This window comes from Somniosus microcephalus, unplaced genomic scaffold (assembly GCF_052327205.1).
Source record: "Somniosus microcephalus isolate GS21.2 unplaced genomic scaffold, FLI_Smic_1.0 unresolved_chr2, whole genome shotgun sequence".
NCBI classification, from domain to species: Eukaryota; Metazoa; Chordata; class Chondrichthyes; order Squaliformes; family Somniosidae; genus Somniosus; species Somniosus microcephalus.
Genome location: NW_028225180.1, coordinates 69,382,541 through 69,409,587, shown reverse-complemented (window position 1 = coordinate 69,409,587; position 27,047 = coordinate 69,382,541).

Sequence of the window (27,047 nt, the reverse complement as noted above, 5' to 3'; positions counted from 1 at the left end):
CTACCCAAAATTCACAAAAATATGCCCGGAATTCAGAAATTTGAATGACGACCAAAAACTCCCATACCTACTAGGGGAAGAGAGAAATTGTGTAACCTTAGCGGCACACTATGTTACAGCTTGCCATAAACAGAGGGACAACCACTAAATATAAGAAAAGAGTATACACAAATTATATGAATGTATATTTATACACTCAGGGATATATCTGTTTGTACACTGTATGGATAGATCTGTATTTTTGTGTTCAACCATAAATGTTTTTCGATGCTTTGGCAACATAAGATGTACCTTGTCATGCCAATAAAGCGATTTGAATTCAATTGAATTGAATTGAGAGAGGCAGAGAGAGAGACAGGCAGGCAGAGAGTGCTAGGCAAGTAGACAGAGAGGCAGATAGACAGAGAGGAAGAGAAAGAGGCAGACAGCGAGGCAGAGAGACAGGTAGAGGGAGTGGCTGAGAGACAGGCAAACAGAGGTCAGAGAGACCGGCAGACAGAGAGGGAGACAGGTAGAGTGGGAAACAGACAGTGCGAGACAGAGAGGGGGAAAGAGAGAGGCAGAGAGGGAGGCATACAGCGGGAGTGAGAGACGAGAAAGAGAGACAGCGAGAGAGACACACACACAGAAAGAGAGATGCAGAGAGTGAGACAGACAAACATAGTGAGGCAGGCAGGCTGACAGAAAGAGTAGGCAGACAGGCAGAGAGCCAGATAGGCAGGGAGGAAGAGAGACTGGCAGGCAGAGAGGCTGAGGGATAGACAGACAGAGAGACTGACAGACATGCAGACTGAGAGGAAGAGATACATGCAGACAGGCAGAGAAACAAAGAGAGGGAGACATAGTCAGGGAGAAAGATACAGCTGTATCGAACTCGTGCTATACCTGCACTGGGAGTGCTTGATGGGACAGTGTAGAGGGAGCTTTACTCTGTACCTAATCCGTACTGTACCTGCCCTGGGAGTGCTTGATGGGACAGTGTAGAGGGAGCTTTACTCTGTATCTAATCCGTGCTGTACCTGCCCTGGGAGTGCTTGATGGGACAGTGTAGAGGGAGCTTTACTCTGTATCTAACCCGTGCTGTACCTGCCCTGGGAGTGTTTGATGGGGCAGTGTAGAGGGAGCTTTACTCTGTATCTAACTCGTGCTATACCTGCCCTGGGAGTGCTTGATGGGACAGTGTAGAGGGAGCTTTACTCTGTATCTAACTCGTGCTATACCTGCCCTGGGAGTGCTTGATGGGACAGTGTAGAGGAAGCTTTACTCTGTATCTATTCCGTGCTTTACCTGCCCTGGGAGTGTTTGATGATTAGTTTGGAGGGAGCTTTGCTCTGTCTCGAACCCGTGCTGTACCTGCCCTGGGAGTGTTTGATGATTAGTTTGGAGGGAGCTTTACTCTGTCTCTAACCCGTGCTGTACCTGCCCTGGGATTGCTTGATGGGACAGTGTAGAGGGAGCTTTACTCTGTATCTAACCCATGCTGTACCTGCCCTGGGAGTGTTTGATGATTAGTTTGGAGGGAGCTTTACTCTGTCTCTAACCCGTGCTGTACCTGCCCTGGGATTGCTTGATGGGACAGTGTAGAGGGAGCTTTACTCTGTATCTAACCCATGCTGTACCTGCCCTGGGAGTGTTTGATGATTAGTTTGGAGGGAGCTTTACTCTGTACCTAACCCGTGCTGTACCTGCGCTGGAAGTGTTTGATGGGACAGTGTAGAATGAGCTTTACTCTGTATCTAACCGGTGCTGTACCTGCCGGGGAACAGTTTAAACTCAGAGACAGTGTTTATGTTGATCAGTCCTGTTATAACAAATGTCTTTCTGATCACTGCAGAAGATTCTGTCTCTTGCTAGAGTCCAGGTTCTTCAGGCATTCCTTCACGGATCGGTGCTGAGCGTTGCTATTGAACCACTGGAGGCTTCATGGACATTCTCCATCGTAACCTCCCATCAACTGCTCTGAGCTACCAACTCCATCCGTCTGCTCGGCCACCGTCTGAGGCAGAACCCGACTGTTCACAAATTCGGGGTCGTATTTGAACCTGAGCTGAGCTCCAGACAATATATGCTCTCCAAGCCCGCATGCAACAAGTCCTGGACGACGTTCAGGCTTGGGCTGATAAGTGGCAGGTAACATTCGCTCCACAGAAGTGCCAGGCAATGACTATATCCAACAAGCGAGAGTCCAACCACCTCCCCTTGACATTCAATGGCATTACCCTCGCCGAAGCCCCCACTATCAACATCCTAGGGGTCAACATTAACCAGAAACTTAACTGGACCAGCCACATAAATACGTTGTCAACAAGAGCAGTTCAGAGGCTAGGTATTCTGTGGCGAGTGTCTCACCTCCTGACACCCCAAAGCCTTTCCACAATCGGCAATGCACAGTAAGGAGATTGATGGAATACTCTTCACTTGCCTGGATGAGTGCAGCTCCAACACTCAAGAAGCTCGACACCATCCAGGGCAAAGCAGCCCGCTTGATTGGCACCTCGTCCACCACCTTAAACATTCACTCCCTCCACTACAGGCGTACTGTGGTTGCAGTGTGTACCACCTGCAAGATGCACAGCAACAACTCGCCAAGGCTCTTCGGCAACATCTCCTGAACCCACGTCTTCTTCCACCTAGAAGGACAAAGGCAGCAGGCGCATGGGAACACCACCACCTGCAATTTCCCCTCCAAGTCACACACCATCCTGACTTAGAAGTATATCGCCGATCCTTCATTGTCGCTGGGTCAAAAGTCCTGGAAAACCCTACCAAAAAGCATTGTGGGAGTACCATCAATACATGGACTGCAGCGGTTCAAGAAGGTGGCTCACCACCACCTTCTCAAGGGCAACTAGAGATGGGCAATAAATGCTGGCCTTGTCAGCGACGCCCTGATCCCATAAATGAATAAAAAAGTCACCAAGACCACGATGTCCACCTCCATAACATTGCTTGTCTCTGCCCCTGCCTGAGCTCATCTTCTGCTGAAACCCTCATCCGTGCCTTTGTTACCTCTAGATTATTCCAATGCTCTACTGGCAGACCTCCCACATTGCAGCCTGTGTAATGTTGGGGTCATCTAAACCTCTGCCGCCCGTGTCCTAACTCGCATCATGTTCCGTCACCCATTACCCCTGTGCTCGCTGACCTACATTGGCTCCCGGTCTGGCAATGCGTTGATTTTACAATTCTCATCCTCGTGTTCAGCCCCAACTCATTGTCAAGTGCCCAGTAAAGGAATTGTATCCCCAAAATGCCAAACTTGTTAACTTGCTTTAGTATTTTACCAGAAGTACGTTTCACCATAGGGTAGTAGTTGGATTCCCACAATTGTTAACAAGGGGACAAGAGGCACACAGCAGTGGGTAGAATTCGGCCAAGACTGTAGCAAAAAAACACAATCACCTCCAAGTTCCACCGCTCCCATTCCAAGTCACACACCATCCAGACATGGACATATTTCGCTGTTCCTTCTTCGTCACTGGGTAAAAAGCCTGCAATTCCTTCCGTAACTGTATTGTGAGAGGATCTTCACCACATGACCTGCAGCAGTTCAAGATGAAGGCCCACCATTTTCTCATGGGTAACTAGGGATTGACAAGTAATGTCGGCCTCTCCACATTTTTCCTCCCAAAGTATATCACTTCATATTTCTCTGTGTTAAATTTTATCTGCCATGTTTCTGCCCATTTCATCAGTTCATCTAGGTGTTCCTGAAGTCTGCTACTCTCTTCACTGTTTACCAGATTTCTGAGTTTCGTGTCCAGGCCATTAATCTATCAAAAAGAGCACTAGCTCTAATTTCGACCAATAAAGTCCATGTACACAACATCAACCACATTACGCTTATCAACACTCTCCATTACGTCATCAGAGAACTCAATCAAGTTTGCCAGACACAATTTGAATTTAAAACAATCTGCGCAGGTTGTCATGTATTACTCTATTTTTTTTTGCAAGTGACAGAAAATGTAGTCCCCGAATATGGCCTTTAGAATTTCCCCTACCAGAGTCATAGAGTTATACAGCACGGACAGAGGCCCTTCGGCCCATCATGTCCGCGCCGGCCATCAAGCCCTGTCTAATCTAATCCCATATTCCAGCATTTGGTCCGTAGCCTTGTATGCTATGGCATTTCAAGTGCTCATCCAAATGCTTCTTAAATGTTGTGAGGGTTCCTGCCTCCACAATCCTTTCAGGCAGTGAGTTCCAGACTCCAACCACCCTCTGGGTGAAAAAGTTCTTTCTCAAATCCCCTCTAAACCTCCCGCCCTTTACCTTGAATCTATGCCCCCTAGTTATTGACCCTTCTACTAAGGGAAAAAGCTCCTCAGTATCCATGCTATCTATGCCCCTCATAATTTTGAACACCTCAATCATGTCCCCCCTCAGCCTCCTCTGCTCCAAGGAAAACAAACCCAATCTGCCCAGTCTCTCTTCATAGCTGAAGCGTTCCAGCCCTGGTAACATCCTGGTGAATCTCCTCTATACCCTCTCCAAAGCGTTCACATCCTTCCTGTAGTGTGGCGACCAGAACTGCTGTGGCCTAACCAGTGTTTTATACAGCTCCATCATAACCTCCTTGCTCTTATATTCAATGCCTCGGCTAATGAAGGCAAGTATCCCATATGCCTTTTTTACCACCTTATCCACCTGTTCCGCCGCCTTCAGGGATCTGTGTACTTGCACACCCAGATCCCTCTGACCCTCCGTCTTGCCTAGGGTCTTACCATTCATTGTGTATTCCCTTGCCTTGTTAGTCCCCCCAAAGTGCATCACCTCGCACCTTTCCGGATTAAATTCCATTTGCCACTGTTCCGCCCATCTGACCAACCCATCTATATCGCCCTGCAGACTGAGGCTACCCTCCTCGCTATTTACCACCCTACCAATTTTTGTATCATCCGCGAACTTACTGATCATACCTTTTACATTCATATCCAAGTCATTAATGTAGACCACAAACAGCAAGGGACCCAGCACCGATCCCTGTGGTACCCCACTGGCCACAGGCTTCCAGTCACAAAAACAACCTTCGACCATCACCCTCTGCCTTCTGCCACTAAGCCAGTTTTGTATCCAATGTGCCAATGCACCCTGGATTCCATGGGCTCTTACCTTCTTGACCAGTCTCCTGAGCGGGACTTTATCGAAGGCCTTACTGAAATCCATGTATACCACACCCCTCAAAAAAATCAATCAAATTAGTCAGACATGATCTTCCCTTGACAAAGCCATGTTGACTATCCCTGGTTAATCCTTGCCTCTCCAAGTGGAGACAAATTTTGTCCCTCAGAATTTTTTCCAATAATTTTCCTACCACTGATGTTAGGCTCACTGGCCTGCAGTTCCCCGGTTTTTCCCTACTTCCCTTCTTGAATAATGGTACTACATTAGCGGTTCTCCAGTCCTCTGGCACATCCCCTGTGGCCAGAGAGGTCCTGAATATATGTGTTAGAGCCCCCGCAATCTCTTCCTTTGCCTCACACAGCAGCCTAGGATACATTTCGTCCGGGCCTGGGGATTTATCCATTTTTAGGCCAGCTAAAACCGCCAATACCTCCTCCCTCTCGATGTTAATATGTTCGAGCATATCACAGTCCTATTTCTATGTCTACATCGTCCTTCTCCATAGTGAAAACAGATGCAAAAAATTCATTTAGAACCCCTCCTACATCTTCCGGCTCCACACACAGATTGCCACTTTTGTCCCTAATGGGCCCTATTTTTTCCCTAGTTATCCTCTTACCCTTAATCTATATATATAAAGCGGCTCTTCTGTCTGTCCCGATGTCTGTCTGTCTGTTCTCTATACGTTTGAAAGTTATAGAGCGTACCGACGCGCGCATCGCCTCAAAAGAAAGCTTGCGATCCGGACCGGTCATAGGCGTATTTACGTTTTGGCCGGACAAAAGTCCCGCCCGCGGTATCCGAAAAACGTTCAGCGTTCCGCTCATTAGCATCTCATTAGCGATCGTGTGACGTCGAGGTCGGCCAATCGGACGGGCGTGTGCCATCCTACAGTTGAGTGTCGAGTGACTCAACGATTGACCAATCCTACGCTTCAGTGACCTGACCGGTCGACCAATCAGTGCGTGTGTGGGCGGGCCTTATCCTTCTGAACCGAGGTGAGTGGCCGCCATCTTGATTTTTCACAATTTTTTTCCCCACACTTTCAGTGTGTTAGGGAACTAAGGTAAATATTTTAATGATGTGTTAGGGAATTAAATAACAATTTAATAGGGGGGGGAGAGCCTCGGGAAATCGCGGGGGGGGGAGAGCCTCGGGAAATCGCGGGGGGGGGAGAGCCTCGGGAAATCGCGGGGGGGGGAGAGCCTCGGGAAATCGTGGGGGGCAGAGCCTCGGGAAATCGCGGCGGTGGGGGGAGAGCCTCGGGAAATCGCGCGGGGGGGTGGGGGGGAGAGCCTCGGGAAATCGCGGGGGGGCGAGCCTCGGGAAATCGCGGGGGGCTCTCGCCGCCCGCACTGAGCGCGCATGCGTCGCCCGCACTGACCGCGCATGCGCCGCCCGCCCGCCCACAGCGGCCGTCCATCAGCCGCGCGATACGCGGGGGACCTCAGCTCCGGACCTCAGGCGCTAGGCAGGGGGAGGGACCGGAGAGAGGGACAGAGGGGAGGGGTGGGCGAGGGGAGGGAGACAGGGGAGTGGAGGGAGAGGAGAGGAGGGGAGGGAGAGGAGGGGAAGGGGAGGGGAGGGAGAGGAGGGGAGGGAGAGGAGAGGAGGGGAGGGGAGGGAGAGGAGGGGAGGGAGAGGAGGGGAGGGGAGGGAGGGATAGGACAGGGAGAGGACATGACAGGGAGAGGGGGGACACACAGGGGCAGGGAGACCAAGCGCCCCAAAATTGCCCTCGCAACGCGGGGCTCCCCAGCTAGTCTATACATATAAAGCGGCTCTTCTGTCTGTCTGTCTGTCCGTTCTCTATACGTTTGAAAGTTACAGAGCGTACCGACGCGCGCGTCGCCTCAAACGAAAGCTTGCGATTCCGGACCGGTCATAGGTGTATTTACGTTTCGGCCGGACAAAAATCCCGCCCGCGGTATCCCAAAAACGTTCAGCGTTCCGCTCATTAGCATCTCATTAGCGACCATGTGACGTCGAGGTCCACCAATCGGACGGCGGGTTCCTTCCTACAGTTGAGTGTCGAGTGACTCGACGATTGACCAATCCTACGCTTCGGTGACCTGACCGGTCGACCAATCGGTGCGTGTGTGGGCGGGCCTTATCCTTCTGAACCGAGGTGAGTGGCCGCAATCTTGATTTTTCACAATTCTTTCCCCCACACTTTCTGTGCGTTAGGGAACTAAGGTAAATATTTTAATGATGTGTTAGGGAATTAAATAACAATTTAATAGCGGGTGGGAGAGCCTCGGGAAATCGCGGGGGGGAGAGAGCCTCGGGAAATCGCGGGGGGGGGTGGGGGAGAGCCTCGGGAAATCGCGGGGGGGAGAGCCTCGGGAAATCGCGGGGTGGGAGAGCCTCGGGAAATCGCGGGGGGGGGGGAGAGCCTCGGGAGATCGCGGGGGGTGGAGCCTCGGGAAATCGCCGGGGGGGGGGGAGAGCCTTGGGAAATCGTGGGGGGGGCGAGCCTCGGGAAATCGCGGGGGGCTCGCGCCGCCCGCACTGACCGCGCATGCGCCGCCTGCACTGACTGCGCATGCGCCGCCCGCCCGCCCACAGCGGCCGTCCATCAGCCGCCCGATACGCGGGGGACCTCAGCTCCGGACCTCAGGCGCTAGGCAGGGGGAGGGGCCGGAGAGAGGGACAGAGGGGAGTGGGGGAGCGGGGGAGGGTGGGGGTGGGCGAGGGGAGGGAGCGAGACAGGGGAGGGGAGGGAGGGAGGGAGACAGGGGAGGGGAGAGGAGGGGGGGAGGGGAAGGAGAGGAGGAGAGGGGAGGGGAGGGAGAGGAGGGGAGGGGAGGGAAGGATAGGGCAGGGAGAGGACATGACAGGGAGAGGGGGGACACACAGGGGCAGGGAGACCAAGCGCCCCAAAATTGCCCTCGCAACGCGGGGCTCCCCAGCTAGTATACTTATAAAACATCTTAGGATTTACCTTTATTTTGCTCGCCAGTGTTATTTCATGGCCCATCCTTGATCTCCTAATTTCTTTTTTAAGTATCCCCCTGCACTTTTTGTACTCCTCTAGGGCTTCCTCCATCTTTAGCCTTTTGTATCTGCCAAAAGCCCTCCTTTTTTTCCTAATCCTTTCTCGTATATCCCCTGACATCCAAGGTTCCCTGTGGTTTTTGGAACTACCCTTGACCTTTACGGGTACATGTTGCCATTGTATGATCTCAATCTCCCTTCTGAAAGCCTCCCATTGCTCCGATGCGGATTTTCCTACAAGCAGCTGATCCCAGTCCATTTTGGCCAGATCCTGCCTTATCCTATTAAAATCGGCCTTCCTCAATTTAGAACCTTTATTTCCGGCCCATCCCTGTCCTTTTCCATGACCACCTTAAATCTCACCATATTATGGTCACTGTCACCAAAGTGCTCATCTACTAGCACTTTTTCCACTTGGCCGGCCACATTCCCTAGAATTAGGTCCAGTACCACCCCCTCTCTTGTAGGACTTTCTACATGCTGGCTCAAAAAGCTCTCCTGGATGCACTTTAAGAATTCTACACCCTCTGAGCCTTTCACACTCTGACTATCCCAGTTAATATTAGGGAAGTTGAAATCCCCCATTATTATTACCCTATTATTTGCACATTTCTCTGAGATTTGCCTACATATCTGTTCCTCTATCTCCCCCTGACTGTTTGGAGGCCTATAGTACACTTCCAGCAAAGTGCTTGCCCCCTTTTTGTCTTTAAGCTCCACCCATATGGCCTCATTAGAGGAACCTGCTAATATATCATCCCTCCTTACTGCAGTAATTGACTCCTTAATTATCCACTGATGTTAGTCTTACGGTAGTTACAGGAATTATCCCTTTCTCCTTTTTTAAACAGGGTGTAACATTTGCAACCCTCCAGTCCTCAGGTGACTCAACATTGGCTAACAAGGGAAATTAGGGATAGCATAAGATCCAAGGAGAGGACATTTAAATTGGCCCAAAAAAGCAGCAAACCTGAGGATTGGGAGCTGATTAGGATTCAGCAAAGGAGGACAAACGAATTAATTAAGAGGGGGAAAATAGAGTATGAGAGCAAGCTTGAAGGGAACATAAAAACTGACTGTAAAAGCTTCTATAGATATGTGAAAAGAAAAACACTTGTGAAGTCAAGCGTTGGTCCCTTGCAGTCAGAATCAGGGGAATTTTTAACGAGGAACAAAAAAATGGCAGACCAATTAAATACATACTTTGGTTCTGTCTTCACAAAGGAGGACACAAATAACCTCCCAGAGATGTCGGGGAACAGTTTCTAATGAGAGGGTGGAACTGAATGAAATCAGTATTTGTAGGGTAATGGTGTTAGGGAAATTGACGGGATTGAAGGCCGATAAATCCCCAGGACCTGATAATCTACAACCTATGGTACTTAAGGAGGTGGCCCTAGAAATAGTAGATGCATTGCTGGTAATCTTCCAAAATTCTATAGAATCTGGAACATTTCCCATGGATTTGAGTGTAGCTAATGTAACCCCACTATTTAAAAAATGTGGTAGAGAAAAAACAGGGAATTATAGACCAGTAAGACTGACATCGGTAGTGGGGAAAATGCTAGTGTCCATTATGAAAGATGTAATAGCAGAGCACTTGGAAAACAGTGAAAGGATCGGACAAAGTCAACATGGATTTACAAAAGGTAAATCATGCTTAACTAATCTACTGGAATTTTTTGAGGATGTAACTGATAGAATAGTTAAGGGAGGACCAGTGACTGTGGTGTATTTGGACTTTGAGAAGGCTTTCGATAAGGTCCCGCATAAGAGACTAGCATGCAAAGTTATAGCATATGGGATTGGGGGTAAGGTACTGACTTGCATAGAAAACTGGTTGGCAGACAGGAAGCAAAGAATTGGAATAAACGGGTCCTTTTCCAAGTGGAAGGCAGTGACTAGTGGGGTACCGCAGGGAGCAGTGCTAGGACCCCAGTTATTCACAATATACATTACTGATCGAGACAAGGGAACTAGATGTAATATCTCCAAGTTTGCAGCCGACACAAAGCTGGGTGGGCATGTGTGCTGTGAGGAGGATGCAGAGAAACTCCAGTACGATTTGAACAGGTTGGGCGATTGGGCAGATGCATGGCAGATGCAGTATAATGAGGATAAATGCGAGGTTATCCACTTTGGTGGCAAAAACAGGAAGGCAGATTATTATCTGAATGGCAATAGATTGGGAAAAGGGGAAGTGCAACGAGACCTGTGTGATCTTGTGCACCAGTCGCTGAAGGTAAGCATACAGGTGCAGCAGGCGGTTAAGAAGGCAAATGGTATGCTGGTCTTCATAGCGAGATGATTCGAGTACAGGAGCAAGGATGTCTTGCTGCAGTTGTACAGGGCCTTGGTGCGACCACACCTTGAGTATTGTGTACAGTTTTGGTCACCTTATCTGAGAAAGGATGTTCTTGCCATGGAGGGAGTGCAGCGAAGATTCACCAGACTGATACCTGGGAGGGCACGAATGATGTATGAAGAGAGATTAGGTGGATTAGGCTTATATTTGCTGGAGTTTAGAAGAATGAGAGGGGATCTCATTGAAACTTATAAAATTCTAACAGGGCTAGACAGACTAGATGCAGGAAGGCTGTTCCCGATGGTGGGGGAGTCCAGAACCAGGGGTCACAGTCTAAGGATAAGGGGTAAGCCATTTAGGACTGAGATGAGGAGGAATTTCATCACCCAGAGAGTGGTGAACCTATGGAATTCTCTACCACAGAAGACAGTTGAGGCCAATTCATTAAATATATTCAAGAAGGAGTTAGATATATTTCTTAAGGCTCAGGGGATCAAGGGATATGGGGAGAAAGCAGGGATGATCAGCGTTGATCGCATTGAATGGCAGAGCAGGCTCGAGGGGCCGAATGGCCTACTCCTGCTCCTATCTTCTATGTTTCTGTTTCTATGTAATAACCCTGCCTCATCTCAGCACTCTCACCTCAGAGTGCCTGTCACTGCCAAAACTGGAGAGAGACACATTGTCTGATATATAGAGAAGAGGTACTTTAGAATTTATAAACAAGTGGTGGACATGTGGTCCATTAAATAGTGGGACCTCACATTTGGATGATGCGAAGGAGAATGCCTAAGGGGTAATTTAGCGAGCCTGTACTCCCTGTCTCGAGTCTCAGTAAATGGGGTCGGAGCGGGACTAACTGTACAACCTGTGCTCATGCCCAGTGAGACTGCGCACCAGGAGCAGTGCACGGTCATGTGACCCTGGAACACATCGAAGGGGCGGAGCTCCGGCTGCTTTGTGAGATTGAGTGAGTACAGTCCCTATATATAGGGACAAGGAAAAAGAGCAATTTAAATTTAAAGTAAGCAATTGAAACAGATTATAAATCTTTTCATCTTAAATTTATTAATAGTCACAAAAATAGTCCCATTGTTTTCTTGTAGCATATTCTTCAATAAAGATGAATCATGTTCATATGAAAAAATTATTTGAGTAAGCAGTACCGCAGGAAGGTGGAGAGAGACATGGTTGAGGAAGGAGCAAGACTGGCAGCTCAATATTCCGGGGTACAGAATCTTCAGGCGAGACAGAGGGGGAGGTATAAGAGGAGGGGGTGTCACAATATTAATTAAGGAGTCAATTACTGCAGTAAGGAGGGATGATATATTCACAGGTTCCTCTAATGAGGCCATATGGGTGGAGCTTAAAAACAAAAAGGGGGCAAGCACTTTGCTGGGAGTGTACTGTAGGCCTCCAAACAGTCAGGGGGAGATAGAGGAACAGATATGTAGGCAAATCTCAGAGAAATGTGCAAATAATAGGGTAATAATAATGGGGGATTTCAACTTCCCCAATATTAACTGGGATAGTCAGAGTGTGAAAGGCTCAGAGAGTGTAGAATTCTTAAAGTGCATCCAGGAGAGCTTTTTGAGCCAGCATGTAGAAAGTCCTACAAGAGAGGGGGCGGTACTGGACCTAATTCTAGGGAATGTGGCCGGCCAAGTGGAAAAAGTGCTAGTAGGTGAGCACTTTGGTGACAGTGACCATAATATGGTGAGATTTAAGGTGGTCATGGAAAAGGACAGGGATGGGCCGGAAATAAAGGTTCTAAATTGGGGGAAGGCCGATTTTAATAGGATAAGGCAGGATCTGGCCAAATGGACTGGGATCAGCTACTTGTAGGAAAATCCGCATCGGAGCAATGGGAGGCTTTCAGAAGGGAGATTGAGATCATACAATGGCAACATGTTCCCGTAAAGGTCAAGGGTGGTTCCAAAAACCACAGGGAACCTTGGATGTCAGGGGATATACGAGAATGGATTAGGAAAAAAAGGAGGGCTTTTGGCAGATACAAAAGGCTAAAGACGGAGGAAGCCCTAGAGGAGTACAAAAAGTGCAGGGGGATAGTTAAAAAAGAAATTAGGAGATCAAGGAGGGGCCATGAAATAACACTGGTGAGCAAAATAAAGGAAAATCCTAAGATGTTTTATAAGTATATTAAGGGTAAGAGGATAACTAGGGAAAAATTAGGGCCCATTAGGGACAAAAGTGGCAATCTGTGTGTGGAGCCGGAAGATGTAGGAGGGGTTCTAAATGAATTTTTTGCATCTGTTTTCACTATGGAGGACGATGTAGACATAGAAATAGGGCGGGGGGACTGTGATATGCTCGAACATATTAACATCGAGAGGGAGGAGGTATTGGCGGTTTTAGCTGGCCTAAAAATGGATAAATCCCCAGGCCCGGATGAAATGTATCCCAGGCTGCTGTGTGAGGCAAAGGAAGAGATTGCGGGGGCTCTCACACATATATTCAGGACCTCTCTGGCCACAGGGGATGTGCCAGAGGACTGGAGAACCGCTAATGTAGTACCATTATTCAAGAAGGGAAGTAGGGAAAAACCGGGGAACTACAGGCCAGTGAGCCTAACATCAGTGGTAGGAAAATTATTGGAAAAAATTCTGAGGGACAAAATTTGTCTCCACTTGGAGAGGCAAGGATTAATCAGGGATAGTCAACATGGCTTTGTCAAGGGAAGATCATGTCTGACTAATTTGATTGAATTTTTTGAGGGGGTGACTAGGTGTGTGGATGAGGGTAGTGCAGTGGATGTGGTATACATGGATTTCAGTAAGGCTTTCGATAAGGTCCCACACAGGAGACTGGTCAAGAAGGTAAGAGCCCATGGAATCCAGGGTGCCTTGGCACATTGGATACAAAACTGGCTTAGTGGCAGAAGGCAGAGGGTAATGGTCGAAGGTTGTTTTTGTGACTGGAAGCCTGTGGCCAGTGGGGTACCACAGCGATCGGGGCTGGGTCCCTTGCTGTTTGTGGTCTACATTAATGACTTGGATATGAATGTAAAAGGTATGATCAGTAAGTTCGCGGATGATTCAAAAATTGGTAGGGTGGTAAATAGCGAGGAGGGTAGCCTCAGTCTGCAGGACGATATAGATGGGTTGGTCAGATGGGCGGAACAGTGGCAAATGGAATTTAACCTGGAAAAGTGCGAGGGGATGCACTTTGGGGGGACTAACAAGGCAAGGGAATACACAATGAATGGTAAGACCCTAGGCAAGACGGAGGGTCAGAGGGATCTGGGTGTGCAAGTACACAGATCCCTGAAGGCGGCGGAACAGGTGGATAAGGTGGTAAAAAAGGCATATGGGATACTTGCCTTCATTAGCCGAGGCATTGAATATAAGAGCAAGGAGGTTATGATGGAGCTGTATAAAACACTGGTTAGGCCACAGCTGGAATACTGTGTGCAGTTCTGGTCGCCACACTACAGGAAGGATGTGATCGCGTTGGAGAGGGTGCAGAGGAGGTTCACCAGGATGTTACCAGGGCTGGAGCGTTTCAGCTATGAAGAGAGACTGGGCAGATTGGGTTTGTTTTCCTTGGAGCAGAGGAGGCTGAGGGGGGACATGATTGAGGTGTACAAAATTATGAGGGGCATAGATAGCATGGATGCTGAGGAGCTTTTTTCCTTAGTAGAAGGGTCAATAACTAGGGGGCATAGAGTCAAGGTAAAGGGCGGGAGGTTTCGAGGGGATTTGAGAAAGAACTTTTTAACCCAGAGGGTGGTTGGAGTCTGGAACTCACTGCCTGAAAGGGTTGTGGAGGCAGGAACCCTCACAACATTTAAGAAGCATTTGGATGAGCAGTTGAAATGCCACAGCATACAAGGCTACGGACCAAATGCTGGAATATGGGATTAGATTAGACAGGGCTTGATGGCCGTCGCGGACACGATGGGCCGAAGGGCCTCTATCCGTGCTGTATAACTCTATGACTCTAAGTCGAATCATCACTGCACTAACTGGGACTGGGGAAAGGTCGCTAGGTTCATAGAGAAGATCTGTTGTGACCAAGACCCCCAGTGTCGAAGACTGGAAACGGGAAGCTTCAACAATGATTGGAAATTTGAGGAGGTTTACTGAGAATCTCTTCAGTCGACGATTTTGCCGAGCTCAGAGCCTAACAAGCTACTGGGATAAGTTTAGCTTCTGGCATAAAACTCGGCCTTTGATGCGGCAAATTGACTGTAGCCTTGAACTCTAGTTCATGACCCACTCGCCAGAGGGAATAGTTTTTCTCTGTCTACTCTATCAAACCTCACTTCATCCTGAAAACCTCTATTAGGCCTCCTCTTAATTTCTCTGTTCCAAGGAGAACAGTCCTAACGTTTCCAACCTCGTCTCATAACTGAAGTCCCTCATCCCTGGTAACATCCTGGTAAACCTCCTCTGTTCCCTTTCTAAGGCCTTTACATCTTTCCTGAAGTGTGCTGCTCAGAAATGTCAACAATACTCCAGCTGAGGCTTTAGCAGTGATTTATAAAGTTCTAGCCAGATATCTTCTCTTTTATATTCTACTCTTCTATTTGAAAACAAAGTAAACCATGTCATTTTTAACCAACTTATCAACTTGCCCTGCCACATTTAAGGATTTGTTAAATGGACATCTAGGTTCCTCTAATCATTTACACGTTTCAAAATTGTGCCATTTATAGCACACTGTCTTTCCATTGCAGTCCTCCCAAAGTGCATCACTTACACTTCTCCGCACTTCTCTGCCATGCTTCTTCCCATCGCACCATCCTTGCTATGTCATCCTGAAGCCTAAACCTATCCTCATCATTATCTAATACTTTTCCAAGTGCCGTGTCATCTGCAAACTTTGTAATGCTGCACCCTAGGTTGTTTATATAAACAATGAAAAGAGTAATGGACCCAAAAATGACCCTTGGGAAACAACACAGCAAACTACCTCCCAGCCTGAAAAACATCCATCCACTATCACCATTTGCTTCCTATCACTGAGCCAATTTCGTAGCCATCCGCCACTTTCCACTTTATTCCATGGGTTTCCATCTTCTTAACAAGCCGAATATCCAAACCAGATATCCAAGTTTGCCGATATAGGCGGCATTGTAAGCAATGTAGATGGAAACATAACATTTCAAAGAGATATTAATAGATTAAGTGACTGGACAAAACTACGGCACATAGGCAATTGTGAGATCATCGACTTTGGACCTATAAAGGATAGAACAGGTGTCTTTGTAAATGGTGAAAAACTAGAAACATGGAGTTCCAAAGAAACTTACGGGTCCATTTACATAGATCATTAAAATATCACGGACAGGTACAGAAAATAATTAAAAAGGCTAACGGAATGCTGGGATTTATATCTAGCCAACTAGATTAAAAGAGGTAGAAGATTTGCTACAGCTATACAAAGCCCTGGTTAAACCATACCTGTATTATTGTGTTTAGTCCTGGACACCACACCTTAGGAAGGATATGTTGGCCTTGGAGAGAGTGCAGCCTAGGTTTACCAAATTATATATAGACTCCAAGGGTTATATTACGAGGAGAGATTACACAAACTAGGGCTGGATGTCTGGAATTTGGAAGGTTATGAGGTGATTTCAACGAAGTTTCCAAGATATTAAAGTGAACGGGTAAGGTAGATAGAGAGAAACATTTCTGATGGTTGGGGAGTCCAGGTTTGGGGAACACTTCTATACGCAAAGGGTGGTAGACATTTGGAACTCTCTTCCACAAACGGCAGTTGATGCTAGGCCAACTGTTAATTTAAAGTATGAAGTTGATGAATTTTTATTAACTAAAAGAATTCTGGGGGCATAGGCTATTATATTGATCTCGGTCACAGTTCAGCCATGATCTCAAAGAATGGCAGAACAGACTCGAGGGGCTAAATGACACATTCCTGCTCCTATTTTCTGGCGCTGCACGAAGCTGGAGGTTAGAATTGTGATATAAATGAACACCTGACCAGGGACTTGAACCCTGGACCTTCAGATTATAAAGTCTGATGCTCTACTGACTGAGCAATCCACGCTCTGGTTCTCAGGCTCACAAAGCGACCTTCACTGGCTGACGTGTATCATTGCACCCTCTATATTTTCCATTTGCTTCTCCAGTGATCCACTCTGTACAGCACATTTCTCTCACACACCTACACTGACTGCCTCACACAGGCTTCTCTTGAGGAATATTCTCCCTCCCACAAATGACACACTCTTTAGCAGCGGCGTCAGATGTGAGAAGTGCTGTTCCCCAGACATCGGTATTGGATCCTCAACCTTTCACCATGTTTATCATTGACTTGGACGGAGCAACAGGGTGTTACAGATCCATGTTTGAAGATCGCAGTAAGTTAGGAATCACGGTAGTAGTGCAAATGGGAGCGGGAATTAACCAAAGGGACAGAGACAGATGAAGTGAGTGGGCAAAACAAGACAATTTGAATTCATTGTGCGCAAGTGTGAGCTCATCCAATTTGGAACCAAGTAAGATTGTTTTCTGAATGATTGAGGAGAAAAGAGGTGTGTGTGCCCCAGTTCACAAATCATTAAACACTAGTAGACATGTACAGACATCAGTCAGAAGTCTAGTGTAATCCTGCCCTTTATCTCAAGGGGGCTGGACATGGAGGAGGAGGTTATGCATCAGTTGTATGGACCCTTGTTCAGTGCCATCAGAATTATTGCATTCAGATGCTGTCTGACCTGCTGAGTATTTCCAGTTTTTTTCTGTTTTTATTACAGATTTCCAGCATCTGCAGTATTTCCCTTTTGTAATAGAAATCTGGAACCCTGTTCTCAAAGAAGCTGTAGGTTTTTGGACAATTGGAGGTTTTAAGAAAAGCATCCGGCTTCCATGCAAATTGTTGAATTGTATCAATCAGTTTTGCTGAATTTCACACAACGACCTTGACTGGTTGATGTGCATCAATACACCCTCTACATTTGCATTTTCTACTCCAGTAATATTGCCTGTAGAGTGCATTTCTCTCACACACCCACAGGCTTCACTTCAGAAATAGTCTCCATCCCACAAAGGACACGCACCTTAGCAGCGGCGTCAGATGTGAGAAGTGCGGTTCCCCAGATACCTGTATTGGACCTTCAACTTTTCACCATACTTATTAATGACTTGGATGGAGCAACAGAGTGCGGCAGCTCCAAGTTCACACTAAGGTCGGAGGCACTGTAATAGTGAGCAACAGAGACAGATGAAGTGAATGGGCAAAATTATGGTAAATTGAGTTAATTGTACAAAAGATCATCCACTTTGGAACCAAGTAAGATAGTTCAGAGTATTTTCTAAATAACAGGAAGCTATTAACTTGAGGAACAAAGAGGTTTGTGAGTCCCAGTTCAAAAATAATTAAAAACTAGTATAGATGGGCAAGAATTCGCTCGATAAAGTCCCGCATAAGGGAAAGTTAGCTAAACTGATGCTCGTGGAATTGAAGGCAAATTATTGTCCTGGTTAGGAAATTGGTTGAGTGACAGGATACAGAGTGTACAGATAATGGGCAGCTACTTCAGTTGACAGGATATGGCTAGTGGTGTCCCAAGGGTTCTGTGTTCGGTCCTCACCTATTCACCACATTTATTAGAAACTTAGATGATGAGTTTTAGAGCCACATATCGAAGTTGAATGATGACACAGATAGGGGGTGATGCGCTATCAATTACTCATAAAAGACTGAGAGTTAGAAGAGTAACCAAAGGCTTTTATTAACAACAGAATGGAGGTCTGCCTCGAGTGGTCGACCGGTCCAGGATACAAGGGCTGGGGAGCAGTCACCTTTATACTAGGACCTGTGGGAGGAGTCAGCCGAGGCATGTCCAGGCATGTACACAGTGGAATACAAACAGGACAAACAGGAATACAAACAGTGGTTTACCACATTCACCCCGGGGTGAAGTGTATTAAAAGTTAGTGTATTGGAGTCTCTCCGGAGGTCTTGTCTGCCGCTGTGATCTGCGTGGCGACGGCAGGGGTAGTGAAGTTTCCGGCGTCGAGTCCAGCGTAGGCTGTGGCACAGGCGTGTCGTCCTCGTAGATGTCGAGCGGGTCGCGGGGCCCAGGCCTGCCGTCTGCTGGGGCTGGATATCGGATCGTGGGGGGGGGTGGTAGTGGGTAGTGGGTTACTGCGGCCCCCGAGGGTGCAAGGTCTCTTATGGAGACTGTGTCCTCCCGCCCGTCCGGGTATGCGATGTAAGCATACTGGGGGTTGGCGTGGAGGAGGTCGACCCTCTCGACCAGGGGGTCCGTTTTATGGGTCCTCACGTGTCTTCTCAGTAGGACCGGCCCTGGGGACGTCAGCCATGGCGGTAGCGATGTCCCCGATGTGGACTTCCTTGGGAAGACAAACATTTTCTCATGAGGGGTGGCGTTAGTGGCAGTGCAGAGCAGTGACCGAATAGAGTGGAGCGCATCGGGGAGCACATCCTGCCAGCGGGAGGTTGGAAGGCCCCTAGACTTTAAGGCTAGCAGGACGGCCTTCCAAACTGTCGCATTTTCTCTTTCCACCTGTCCGTTCCCCCGGGGGTTGTAACTGGTGGTCCTGCTTGTGGCAATACCCCTAGTTAGCAGGTACTGACGGAGTTCGTCGCTCATAAACGATGAGCCCCGGTCGCTATGGATATAGCTGGGGAAGCCGAACAGGGTGAAGAGGTTGTTCAGACATTTAATGACCGTGGCACTGGTCATGTCCGGGCAGGGGAAGGTGAACGGGAAACGGGAGTACTCATCAATAATATTGAGGAAGTACACATTGCGGTCGGAGGAGGGGAGAGGCCCTTTAAAATCGACGCTCAGGCGCTCGAAGGGGCGAGTGGCTTTTATCAGGTGGGCCCTGTCTGGTCTGTAAAAGTGCGGTTTGCACTCAGCGCAGACTTGGCAGTTCCTGGTCATGGTCCTGACCTCCTCAATAGAGTAAGGCAGGTTGCGGGCCTTGATGAAGTGGAAGAACCTGGTGACCCCCGGGTGGCAGAGGTCATTGTGGAGGGCCCGCAGTCTATCGATCTGCGCGCTGGCGCAGGTGCCACGCGATAGCGCATCCGGGGGTTCATTTAGCTTCCCGGGCCGGTACAAGATCTCGTAGTTGTAGGTGGAAAGTTTGATTCTCCACCTCAAGATCTTGTCATTTTTGATTTTGCCCCTCTGCTTGTTGTTAAAGATAAAAGCAACTGAACGCTGGTCAGTGAGCAGGGTAAATCGTTTTCCGGCCAGGTAGTGCCTCCAATGACGCACAGCCTCCACAATCGCCTGGGACTCCTTCTCAACAGCGGAGTGTCTGGTCTCCGGGCCTTGGAGGGTTCGTGAAAAGAAGGCCACGGGTCTCCCCGCCTGATTGAGGGTAGCGGCCAGGGCAAAGTCAGACGCGTCGCTTTCCACCTGGAAGGGGATGGATTCGTCCACTGCGTGCATGGTGGCTTTGGCAATGTCCTCCTTGATACGGTGGAAGGCTAAGCGGGCCTCTGCCGTCAAGGGAAAAGAGGTGGACTTGATCAGCGGACGGGCCTTGTCCGCATAGTAGGGGACCCACTGGGCGTAATAGGAGAAAAACCCTAGGCACCTCTTCAGGGCCTTGAGGCAGTGGGGCAGTGGAAGTTCCATAAGGGGACACATCCGGTCGGGGTCGGGGCCGATGACTCCGTGTTCCACAACACAGCCAAGGATGGCGAGGCTGTTTGTGCGGAATATGCACTTCTCCTTGTTATATGTCAGGTTTAGGAGTTGGGCGGTGCGGAGGAATTTTTCGAGGTTTGCGTCATGGTCCTGCAAGTCACGGCCGCAGATGGTCACATTGTCCAGATATGGGAAAGTGGCCTGCAACGCATTTTGATCTACCATCCAGTCCATCTCCCTTTGGAAGACGGAGACCCCGTTGGTGACGCCAAAGGGAACCCTAAGGAAGTGATAGAGGCGGCCGTTTGCCTCAAAGGCAGTGTACTGGCGGTCCTCAGGGCGGATGGGGAGCTGGTGGTATGCTGATTTCAGGTCAATGGTCGAGAAGACGCGGTACTGCGCGATCTGGTTGACCATATCAGCTATACGGGGGAGTGGGTAGGCGTCCAGCAGGGTGTAGCGATTTATTGTCTGGCTGTAGTCGATGACCAGGCGCTGCTTCTCGCCGGTCTTAACGACCACAACCTGGGCTCGCCAGGGGCTGGTGCTGCCCTCAATAATCCCTTCTTTCAGGAGCCGCTCCACTTCGGTTTTAATGAAAACCCTGTCCCCGGCACTGTATCGCCTGCTCTTTGTGGCGATGGGCTTACAGTCGGGGGTGAGGTTAGCAAACAGTTGGGGGGGGGTGACTCTGAGTGTGGAGAGGTTGCACCTGGTGCGCGGCGGGCAGTTTGGAAGCTGCTGGCTGCGGACTGTGAGTGGGGGTAGGGGTCCACCGTACGCCATCGTAACACTTTTAAGGTGGCACTGAAAATCTAACCCCAGCAGGACGGCAGCGCAGAGGTCAGGCAGGACCAGAAGTTTAAAATGATCGTACACGATCCCGTCTACTACGAGTGTCACCACGCAGTAGCCGCCGATGTCCGCCGACTGGGACTCGGAGGCCATAGAAATCCGCTGTTGCGCAGGCAGGACTGGGAGAGAGCAACGCCGCACCGTGTCGGGGTGGATGAAGCTCTCCGTGCTCCCAGAGTCAAAAAGGCAGATTGTATCGTGACCATTTACCTTAATGTCCATTGTGGAACTGGCCAGTTGGTGCGGTCTCGCTTGGTCCAGTGTAACGGATGCCAGCGTAGGGGTCGGTGTGTCGCTGCGGGTATCAGATGAGGCGGTGTCGGGGGCCTGCTGCGTCCCGGCTGTCGTCCAAGATGGCGGCGTCCATGATCCCCATGTGGCTGGAGGCGTCCAAAATGGCTGCTGTACCGGTGATTCGCACATGGCCGGGGAGGTCCAAGATGGCGGCCCGCATGGCCCACACGCGGCGCTGCTGGGGTTTGGGGTGGCTTTGGCCCTGCAGACGCTAGCGTAGTGTCCCTTCTTCCCGCAGCCCGAGCAGATCGCGTTTTTCGCCGGGCAGCGCGCTCTGGGGTGTTTTGCCTGGCCACAGAAGTAGCATTTCTGGCCTTGGGGCACTGCTGTCTGGCCTTGGGACACTGCTGCGGTAGTTGGGCCGTTGTTGGGGTGTGGCTGGGGTGGCACGGCGCTATGAGGCGGTCCTACCGTGTCCCAGGCTGTCATTCCCCACGGCGTCCACGGTGCAGAGGAGTAGGCATCCATGCCCTGGTAGGCTGCATCCAACGATAGTGCGAGTTCAGAGGCCTTGTTGAGGTCGAGGTTACTCTGCTCCAACAGTCGCTGTCGGGTGTAATTGGATCTGTGGCCCGCTACAAAATGGTCCCGGATAAGTTCCTCTGTGTACACGGCGGCCTTTACATCCTTACAACCACAGGCCCGGCCAAGCACAGACAGTGCCTGAAGGTATTCCACGGTCGATTCCCCAGGTTGTTGTTTACGACTCCCCAGGAGGTGCCTGGCGTACACTTCGTTCACTGGGCGCGTGTACTGGTCCTTGAGGAGCTTGATAGCGTCCGCGTACGAGGTCGCGTCTTGGATGACCGAGTACACTCGGTGGTTCACTTTGGAGGTCAGGACATCCAGTTTGTCCTCGTCCGATTTGATTGCTTCGGAGGCGGTCAGGAATTTTTCGGAACACTTAAGCCAGTGAGTAAACTTGGTGGATGAGTCCGCCTCCCGATGATCTAAGTCCAGGCATGCTGGTGTGAGGATCTTCTCCATTATAAAAATGTTGTTAATAAAATTGATGCGCTATCAATTACTCATAAAAGACTGAGCGTTAGAAGAGTAACCAAAGGCTTTTATTAACAACAGAATGGAGGTCTGCCTCGAGTGGTCGACCGGTCCAGGATACAAGGGCTGGGGAGCAGTCACCTTTATACTAGGACCTGTGGGAGGAGTCAGCTGAGGCATGTCCAGGCATGTACACAGTGGAATACAAACAGGACAAACAGGAATACAAACAGTGGTTTACCACAGGGGGCATTGTAAGCAGTGTAGATGGAAGCATAACATTACATACAGATAATACTAGATTAAGTAAATGGGCAAAATTGTGGTAACAGGATTTAAGTATTGGCAAGTGTGAGGTCATCCACTTAGGACCCATAAAACATAGATCAGAATACGTTCTAAATAGTGAAACGCTAGAAAAAAGTGGAGGTGCGAAGAGACTTAAGGCTCCATGCTGGCGGCGTCCACATGTCCAATGAATAAACTAATCATTAAAATATCATGGGCAGGTACGGTAAACAATGACAAAGGCTAATGGGAAGCTGGAGTTTATAACTAGAGGACTACATTATAGGGGTGTGCTACTGATGCTCCAGTGATACATAGCCCTGGTTAGACCACAGCTGGAGGACTGGGTTCAGTTCTGGGCACCTGAGGAAGGTTGTATTAGCTTTGGAGATATTAAGGTGAAGAAACAGGGGAGATAGAAATAAAGAATTTCCAATGGTTGGGAAGTCTAGGACTAGGGGACAAAGCCTCAAAAATTAGAGACAGGAGTGAAGTTAGGAAACAATTCAACGTGCAAAGATTGGTAGAAATTTGGAAATTCCTTTGGCAAATGGCAGTTATTCAAAGGTGAGGTGAGAGTGACTGCCCTTGACATCAAGGCAGCATTTGACCGAGTGTGGCATCAAGGGGCACTAGTAAAATTGAAGTCGATGGTAATCAGGTGCAAAACAGAGAAAAGTGGAAGTAAGGACAACACGGCAACTGTTTAAGTAGAAAGAGAGAATAGGGGAAGTAAGAGGAACACAGTAACTGTTTAATTAGAAACAGAGGACAGGGGAAGTAAGGGGAACACGGTATCTGTTTAATTAGAAACAGAGAACAGGGGAAGTAAGGGGAACACGGTAACAGTTTAATTAGAAACAGAGAACAGGGGAAGTAAGGGGAACACGGTAACTGTTTAATTAGAAACAGAGAACAAGTGAAGGAAGGGAAACACGGTAACTGTTTAATTAGGAACAGAGAACAAGTGAAGGAAGGGGAACACAGTAACTGTTTAATTAGGAACAGAGAAAAAGTGAAGGAAGTGGAACATGGTAACTGTTTAATTAGGAACAGTGCACAGGGGAATTAAGGGGAACACGGTAACTGTTTAATTAGAAACAGAGAACAAGTGAAGGAAGGGGAACACAGTAACTGTTTAATTAGGAACAGAGAAAAAGTGAAGGAAGGGGAACATGGTAACTGTTTAATTAGGAACAGTGCACAGGGGAATTAAGGGGAACACGGTAACTGTTTAATTAGAAACAGAGAAAAAGTGAAGGAAGGGGAACATGGTAACTGTTTAATTAGGAACAGAGAACAAGTGAAGGAAGGGAAACACGGTAACTGTTTAATTAGGAACAGAGAACAGGGGATGTAAGGGGAACACGGTAACTGTTTAATTAGAAACAGAGAATAGGGGAAGTAAGGGGAACATGGTAACTGTTTAATTAGAAACAGAGAAAAAGTGAAGGAAGGGGAACATGGTAACTGTTTAATTAGGAACAGAGAACAGGGCGAGTAAGGGGAACATGGTAACTGTTTAATTAGGAACAGTGCACAGGGGAAGTAAGGGGAACACAGTAATTGTTTAATTAGGAGCAGAGAATAGGGTAACTGAGGGGAACACAGTAACTGTTTAATTAGGAACAGAGAACAGGGGAAGTAAGGGGAACACGGTAACTGTTTAATTAGAAACAGAGGACAGGGGAAGTAAGGGGAACACGGTGACTGTTTAATTAGAAACAGAGAACGGGGAAGTAAGGGGAACACAGTAACAGTTTAATTAGAAACAGAGAACGGGGAAGTAAGGGGAACACGGTAACTGTTTAATTAGAAACAGAGAACAGGGGAAGTAAGGGGAAGATGGTAACTGTTTAATTAGGAACAGAGAACAAGTGAAGGAAGGGGAACATGGTAACTGTTTAATTAGAAACAGAGAACAGGGGAAGTAAGGGGAACATGGTAACTGTTTAATTAGAAACAGAGAACAGGGGGAGTAAGGGGAACATGGTAACTGTTTAATTAGGAGCAGAGAATAGGGTAACTGAGGGGAACATGGTAACTGTTTAATTAGAAACAGAGAACAGGGGGAGTAAGGGGAACATGGTAACTGTTTAATTAGAAACAGAGAACAGGGGAAGTAAGGGGAACACAGTAACTGTTTAATTAGAAACAGAGAACAGGGGAAGTAAGGGGAACACAGTAACTGTTTAATTAGAAACAGAGAACAGGGGAAGTAAGGGGAACACGGTAACTGTTTAATTAGGAACAGAGAACAGGGGAAGTAAGGGGAACACGGTAACTGTTTAATTAGAAACAGAGAACAGGGGGAGTAAGGGGAACATGGTAACTGTTTAATTAGAAACAGAGAACAGGGGGAGTAAGGGGAACATGGTAACTGTTTAATTAGAAACAGTGAACAGGGGAAGTAAGGGGAACACGGTAACTGTTTAATTAGAAACAGAGAACAGGGGGAGTAAGGGGAACACGGTAACTGTTTAATTAGAAACAGTGAACAGGGGAAGTAAGGGGAACACGGTAACTGTTTAAGTAGAAACAGAGAACAGGGGGAGTAAGGGGAACACGGTAACTGTTTAATTAGAAACAGAGAACAGGGGAAGTAAGGGGAACACGGTAACTGTTTAATTAGGAACAGAGAACAGGGGAAGTAAGGGGAACACAGTAACTGTTTAATTAGGAACAGAGAACAGGGGGAGTAAGGGGAACACAGTAACTGTTTAATTAGGAACAGAGAACAGGGGGAGTAAGGGGAACACAGTAACTGTTTAATTAGAAACAGAGAACAGGGGGAGTAAGGGGAACACGGTAACTGTTTAATTAGGAACAGAGAACAGGGGAAGTAAGGGGAACACAGTAACTGTTTAATTAGGAACAGAGAACAGGGGGAGTAAGGGGAACACAGTAACTGTTTAATTAGAAACAGTGAACAGGGGAAGTAAGGGGAACACGGTAACTGTTTAATTAGAAACAGAGAACAGGGGGAGTAAGGGGAACACAGTAACTGTTTAATTAGAAACAGTGAACAGGGGAAGTAAGGGGAACACGGTAACTGTTTAATTAGAAACAGAGAACAGGGGAAGTAAGGGGAACATGGTAACTGATTAATTAGAAACAGAGAACAGGGGAAGTAAGGGGAACACGGTAACTGATTAATTAGAAACAGAGAACAGGGGAAGTAAGGGGAACACAGTAACTGTTTAATTAGGAACAGAGAACAGGGGGAGTAAGGGGAACACAGTAACTGTTTAATTAGGAACAGAGAACAGGGGGAGTAAGGGGAACACGGTAACTGTTTAATTAGGAACAGTGCACGGGGAAGTAAGGGGAACATGGTAACTGTTTAATTAGGAACAGAGAACAGGGGAAGTAAGGGGAACACGGTAACTGTTTAATTAGGAACAGAGAACAGGGGAAGTAAGGGGAGCACGGTAACTGTTTAATTAGGAACAGAGAACAGTGGGAGTAAGGGGAACACGGTAACTGTTTAATTAGGAACAGAGAACAGGGGAAGTAAGGGGAACATGGTAACTGTTTAATTAGAAACAGAGAACAGGGGGAGTAAGGGGAACACGGTAACTGTTTAATTAGGAACAGAGAACAGGGGAAGTAAGGGGAACACAGTAACTGTTTAATTAGGAACAGAGAACAGGGGGAGTAAGGGGAACATGGTAACTGTTTAATTAGGAACAGAGAACAGGGGAAGTAAGGGGAACACGGTAACTGTTTAATTAGAAACAGAGAACAGGGGGAGTAAGGGGAACACGGTAACTGTTTAATTAGGAACAGAGAACAGGGGGAGTAAGGGGAACATGGTAACTGTTTAATTAGGAACAGAGAACAGGGGAAGTAAGGGGAACACGGTAACTGTTTAATTAGAAACAGAGAACAGGGGGAGTAAGGGGAACACGGTAACTGTTTAATTAGGAACAGAGAACAGGGGGAGTAAGGGGAACATGGTAACTGTTTAATTAGGAACAGAGAACAGGGGGAGTAAGGGGAACACGGTAACTGTTTAATTAGGAACAGAGAACAGGGGAAGTAAAGGGAACACGGTAATTGTTTAATTAGAAACAGAGAACAGGGGGAGTAAGGGGAACACGGTAACTGTTTAATTAGAAACAGAGAACAGGGGAAGTAAGGGGAACACGGTAACTGTTTAATTAGAAACAGAGAACAGGGGAAGTAAGGGGAACACGGTAACTGTTTAATTAGAAACAGAGAACAGGGGAAGTAAGGGGAACACGGTAACTGTTTAATTAGAAACAGAGAACAGGGGAAGTAAGGGGAACACGGTAACTGATTAATTAGGAACAGAGAACAGGGGAAGTAAGGGGAACATGGTAACTGTTTAATTAGAAACAGAGAACAGGGGGAGTAAGGGGAACACGGTAACTGTTTAATTAGGAACAGAGAACAGGGGAAGTAAGCGGAACACAGTAATTGTTTAATTAAAAACAGAGGACAGGGGAAGTAAGGGGAAGTAACTGTTCAGTTACATGTAGCGGACAGGACGATTATGTGGAACACAATACATATTTAAATAGAAATAGAGGACTGGGA